Source organism: Zophobas morio, unplaced genomic scaffold, assembly GCF_036711695.1.
Source record: "Zophobas morio isolate AGI-343-1 ecotype UQ-CSIRO unplaced genomic scaffold, CSIRO_AGI_Zmor_V1 ptg000277l, whole genome shotgun sequence".
NCBI classification, from domain to species: Eukaryota; Metazoa; Arthropoda; class Insecta; order Coleoptera; family Tenebrionidae; genus Zophobas; species Zophobas morio.
Window position 1 is genome coordinate 163,691 of NW_026972381.1, and position 6,149 is coordinate 169,839.

The window sequence follows — 6,149 nt, forward strand, 5'->3', positions numbered from 1 at the left end:
ATTTATTAAATTAAAGTTGACATTGTAATAAACTCCAAACACCTTCAATGGCATTAACATCTTTTTGTTTTAAAGGCTGCTTATCTAGAGCGTTCATGGAGGAAATTTTTTTCATTCTTCGTGTTTGCATTATTTTTTTTAAACTATTGTATTTGAAAATCTTCGTTTGAGTATTGAAGTGCAATTAATTCTAAAAACAAGAAAAAGTCTGTGCAAAAAAGTATTAACGAATGCTGCTTCGCTTACATCTATTAAATTAAGGAGACTTATATAAGGTTAAAAAAAACACCCGCCAAAATCTCACTTTCTTTATAAAAGTTGCAATTCAGGAAAAACTTAGAAACTTTGCGAAATTAAAAAGTTGTACACATTTTAAACCAAGCAAATTAGTAACCTCCAAAGTAAAAATCGAAGAGGTTTTCGTAACAGAAAGCACTGGCTTCGAATAGTGTTTGCTTAAAAAATTTCCATGGGATTTATATTTTAATTAAAAACAAATAATTATTATTTTTATTAGACACAACTTTTAAAAAAACTATGGTACTTTTCACTTTGAAACAAAAGTATTGCAAAGCTCACAATGCCGACCACTCCCTAGAACTAAATGAGGTGGGCAGAAGCTTTTTCCTTAGAAGTTATATTCTGCTTTTAAACAAGGCAGTTATCAGATTTAGTATTCGCTCTATTTTATATATAAATATGTACTCGTGTTAACTATTTACACTCGACGACTAACAAATTTTAATGGTATATCTAAAAATATTCTTTATCACTTTGTTAGCCTTTACGTGAATTAACAAATTGAAAGTGTAATAGTTAAATATATACTTTTATTTTTAAAACTTGTAAAAAATATTATATTTGGTAAGTGTAAATTAGTTTTTTATATCATAACTCATTAATTTTTATTTTCAATCCTTTTATAATTAAAAGTATTTCTTAGTTTTAATACATTTTGTCTATTTCGTTGCAAGCTTCTTTCATAAGATAACCTCTTTTGAGTGTAATAGTTATTTTTTATGTAACTTTACTTAAAGCTAGCTTCTCAATTTCAAAACTTAAAAAAAAACTTTTTTTAATTGGTGTAAGTTATTCTTATATAACGTGACGTTTCTGAGTTTTTTTAATAATCTTTACGCCCATGCGTGTATTTATAGCCTTTATACTTTTTACTTTGCCTTTTTAAATCGTATTTTACATGTAAATGCTACTTTTTATTTCACTCAAGTTAAGTAAAGATTCTCATTTTCAAGACCTTTTAGTTAAAATTTATGGGTAGGTGGAAGTTATTTTTACTTTTTATTTTTTTAACTTAGCGTGTATAATCAGATTTTTAACCTTGCTACACTTTTCTACTGTTTCCTTACAAGTCCTTTGTAATTTAACGATATTAAGTGTAGTAGCTACTTTATTCACTTCATCCAAAGCATTTTCTAATAAGACCTGTAAAGAAAATCTTTTTATAGGTGTAAGAAAGTTTTTAATATACAATGCTTATAAATTTGTATCTTAAGTTGTTACAAAGTTAGGTTCTACTTACTATATTAGTATTTTTTTGTACAAATAATACCTCTAAAAATAAAAACTAAATGATACGTTGTTTTTGTAAAAATAGATGGGAGTATTTTTCGGGAATATGTTACAAACTAATTAAATCATTAGGGTTATTTCAAAATTTAATTTATAATATCAATATTTTTATTTTTTTAATAAGTTTTAAAAAAAACTATTTAGTAAAGTAATTTTAAAAAGCATTAGCATGCGAAAATAGCCCTCATTTTAGACTAACTAACTTTTAACCGCAAGAACATTTTTTTTTCGAAAGTTTTGCTTCGCTTGCTTGGCACTCTTTTGCTTGTTTTCCTTTTTTTATGTAACTTTTTTTATTATATAATGGTTTTTTTTATCTTTTTATCATTCTTTTTTTCTTTTTATATTTATTCACTTTATTACTTTTGGTAAATACAGTTTGAAAAAAATTAGTAAAGTGTAAAAAGAATGGAACAGAAGGTTTACTATATTTGAATTTAGTTTTTTTTGTATTAACTTTTATTGTTTTAGTATTATATAACGACTAAAACTTTTTTTATTACTTTTTATTACCAATTATAAAATATTTTAAAGGAGGAAATTGATAATACTACAAAAGATAACGATTCTGAACATATTAAACTCAAAGTTCTCGCTCAGGTTTTAACTTTTACCATTCAACTTAATTAATAATTGAGTACTTTTTATATAAAATATTTATATTTACTTAAATTTCTTTAAGGACAATACTGAAATACATTTTAAAATTCGCCGCACTACTCCCTTTAAAAAGTTAATGGAAGCTTATTGTCAGAAACAAGGAATCGCACTGACAGACGTTCGTTTTGTTGTAGATGGAATGCGAATTCTTCCAGGCCAAACCCCCAAAGAAGTGCCTTCCTTTCTTTTATTATGATTAAAAACTATTAATAAAGAAATTTTCTAATTTTTTTTAAAATATTTAATTATTTTACTAAATTTTCCTTTTTTTTAATTAAAATTTTTTTAGATTATTATTTTATACAATATAGTTTATTATAATATTTTTCTTTTCACTCCATTTTTAATAAAAATTGTTTTTTGTAAGGGATTTATATTTATTATACCAATATATTGGTTTTCTTAACTTTTTTTTATTTTTATCTATTCTGTATACGAAAAAGAATTTATTTAGTAAATATTTAAAACTATAAATTTTTTACAATTATTTAATTTTTATTACATTAATTTATAGTAACGATAATTTTTCGATTTTATTTAATATATAAATTGTTCGTATTTTTTAAAGGAGTTTATATTAATAATACTTGACAAAAGGAAATAAATAGTTAAGAATGATTATATTTAATTAGTTACAAAGAATTTGTTTATTTAAATCCTTTTTCTAATTTTTTTATCTTTTTTTCGTTTTTTTTATTTTGTTTTTACTTTTGTTGCAATACCACAAAATTTGTACTTTCTAACAAAATTGTTGATTATTTTTGGATTTTTATTAAAAGTAGTTAATACTTTTAAATATAAAAAAAATAAATTAGAAATTTTTTTCTTAGATGGTGTAAAAGTTTATAAAAAAAATAAATTTATAATTTTTTAAGTTTTACGGACTCTTAATTTATATAAATTAATTGAAAACTTTTCAAGTTTATGTTTTACTTTTTATTAACTTTAAGTTTACTTTTCAAAATTTTTTATTTGAGATTGTAATCACAGTTTTAATTCTTAAAAATATTAAAAAATTTTTGTAAAAGAAATTGATTTTCTTTTTTTTTTGCTTTTCTGTTTAATGAATAATAATTGTTTTTTGACTGTTTTAACTTTTATATATATTTTTATTTACATAATTGAAAACATCAAACTTATAGATTTTAATTTTATTAACTTTTTTCTAATTATCATATTTAATAAAATATATAAAAATTTCTTTTATTAAGTAAATTAGTTTATATAATTTGTAAATTTTTAAACATATCCAAGTTATTATGAAAATTATTTTCCGTTAATTTTTTATGCCCATTAATTATTTTTTATAATTATGAGTAAAATTTTATACACAATTATTCAAATTTTTTATTTTTGGTTTAACTTTTATACTAATTATTCTTCAAAAATCTTTTTTTTGATTAACTTAGGAATTGTAAATGTTACCTTTTTCACTTTTTTAATTCTCATTTTTAAAAATTTAATAAAAATTTCTTTTATTAAATTAGTTAGTTTTTATAATTTTGAGTAAAATATTATATACAAATATTTAAATTTTTAAAATTTGTTTAACTTTTATAATTTTTAATCTTTTTAATAAAATTTTTAGTTTATTTAGTAATTATAATTTTGTGTAAATTTTCATACATTATTGAATAATTTAAATAATTTTAACACTTTTTCTTAATCTTTTTATATCAAAAGTTAAAAATTAAATTTTATTGAGTTCATAATTATTTTTAATTATGGCTTTAATTTTAATAAATAATCATGAATTTTATTATAATTCAATTTTTAACTATTTTTTATAAATTAATTAAAAAAATATATTTATTTTTTGAATTTATTGAAAATATTTTCTTAATTAATATATATATTTTTATAAACTTTCTCTAATTATTTTTTCATATATTAATTAATAACTATATTTTTAAAATTATTATTATACTTTTTAATTATTTTTTATAATTTTATAGATATTTTCTTTAGATTATTATTTATTTGCTTTTTCTAACTATTTTTTTATTAAGTATAAAATTAAATATTAATTTTTTTTATAAATTAATTGAAATATTTTTTTTAAATTATAATTTTTTACTTTCTATTTTTTTAATAAGTTTTCTTTTATTATTTGTTAATTAAGTTTTAGCAATGTTTTTTTTTGAAAGTTATAATTATACTTTTCGATTATATTTTTTAATTGTATAGAAAATATTTCCTCCAGATGATTGTATATTTTATTTTCCTTTTTTATAAGCTTTCTCTAATTTTTTTTTATAAATCAAAAAAATATATTACTTAATAATTATTATACTTTAATTATTTTATATATATTTATACAAAATATTTTTCTAGATTATTATATATTTTTTACTTTCTTTATTTTTTAAAAGCTTTCTCTAATCATATATAATTAAATTAAATTATTGTTTTTTTTAATTATTATTAAACTTTTTTTAATAATTTTTTATAAAGTTACATAAAGTATTTTCCTTTAATCAATAAATATATTTTTTACTTTCTATTTTTTATAAGCTTTCTCTTGAAGATGGAGATGCTATAGATGTACTTTCCGAGCAAATGGGAGGTTTCGCAGTCGCTCTCGAAAATTTATAAAAGCTTGAACCTTTTTTCATATTTTTTGGCGGGATCTTTAAATCATTGTTGCCGGCGGGATATTTTAAAGTTATTAGTGTATAAATTAAATTATTATAATAAATTTATTCCTCAATTTCTTTTTTTTTGTTAATATTTAATTGTTTTATTAAATTTATATAAAACTTAATTTTTTTGAATTTTTTTTTAATTGAAACTTTTCTTCTGTTGTATAATTAATTTTAATCACAATTTTTTTCTTGTTGAAACGAAATTTTTTAAAATGTAGTTTATAACTTTAATTTGTTTAGTAAAAATCGTTTTTAAAAATTAAAAATTTATTTTTTTATTAAATCATATATTTCGTTAAAATTTCGTTAAAATTTAAATGGTTTGTTAAATTTATTATAAAACTTAACGTAATTTTTTTTTAAAATTTTTTTCAATTGTATAAAATATTTTAATCAGCTTTTTTAGTAAAAGTTAAATTTTTGAAAATATAATTCATTATTTTAATTTTGTTAGTAAAATGTTTCTAAAAAAATTTTATTTATTTCTTTATACAAAATTTTATATTTTTAAATTTAGGATTTTAAGTTTGTTACTGAAACCTTATTAATGTATAAACTTTTTTTCTTTTTTTTGTGAAAATTAAATATTTTACTGAATTTATTATAAAACTTTAATTTTAGTAATTTTATTGAAATTTTTTAATTTATATAATTTAACCTCAAAAAAATTAAATTTCATATTTCAATTTATAACTTTAAATTTGTTAGTGAATCTTATTCAAAAGTTTAAATCTATTATTTATTTCTTTTTATAAATTTTAATTTTTTGATAAAAAATTTACTTGCCCCATAAAATTTATAATAAAACTATAATATTAATAATTTTTCTGAAATTTCTAATTTGTATAATAATATATATCTAAAAAAAAATAATTTTTAAAATATTTTATAATTTTAATTTTGTAGTGAATCTCTTTAAAAAATTTTAAAACTTCAATTTTTTAATTTTTAAATTTACAAATTTGATTAAATTTTTTTAAAAAAATTATAAATTACTTTTCTTATATTAAAATTTATATTTTTTTAATTTTCTTATCAATATTTAAATTTTGTAGACTCAATTTTTTTTTTAAATTATAAGGTAAATTTATACTTTAATTTTTTTTTTGTGACAAACTAATTTTTTTAAAATGTAATTCATTAAATTAATTTCGTTAGGAAATTTTTTTTTGAAAATTTATAAATTATATTTATGTTATTCTTTTCTTATACTTTTTGTTTACATTTATGTTTTATTAACTTTAAATTTTTAAA

The 6,149-nt window shown here is 17.9% G+C and overlaps 1 long non-coding RNA gene across 1 annotated transcript; it reads left to right on the forward strand.

Moving 5' to 3' along the window:
- The first annotated feature begins 1,810 nt into the window (after positions 1-1,810).
- On the forward strand, positions 1,811-4,882 carry LOC135119684 (uncharacterized). The gene is made up of 5 exons (XR_010278327.1): positions 1,811-1,873; positions 1,969-2,010; positions 2,125-2,190; positions 2,273-2,422; positions 4,765-4,882. It is a non-coding gene; the product is annotated as an uncharacterized LOC135119684 (long non-coding RNA).
- Positions 4,883-6,149: the final 1,267 nt, after the last annotated feature.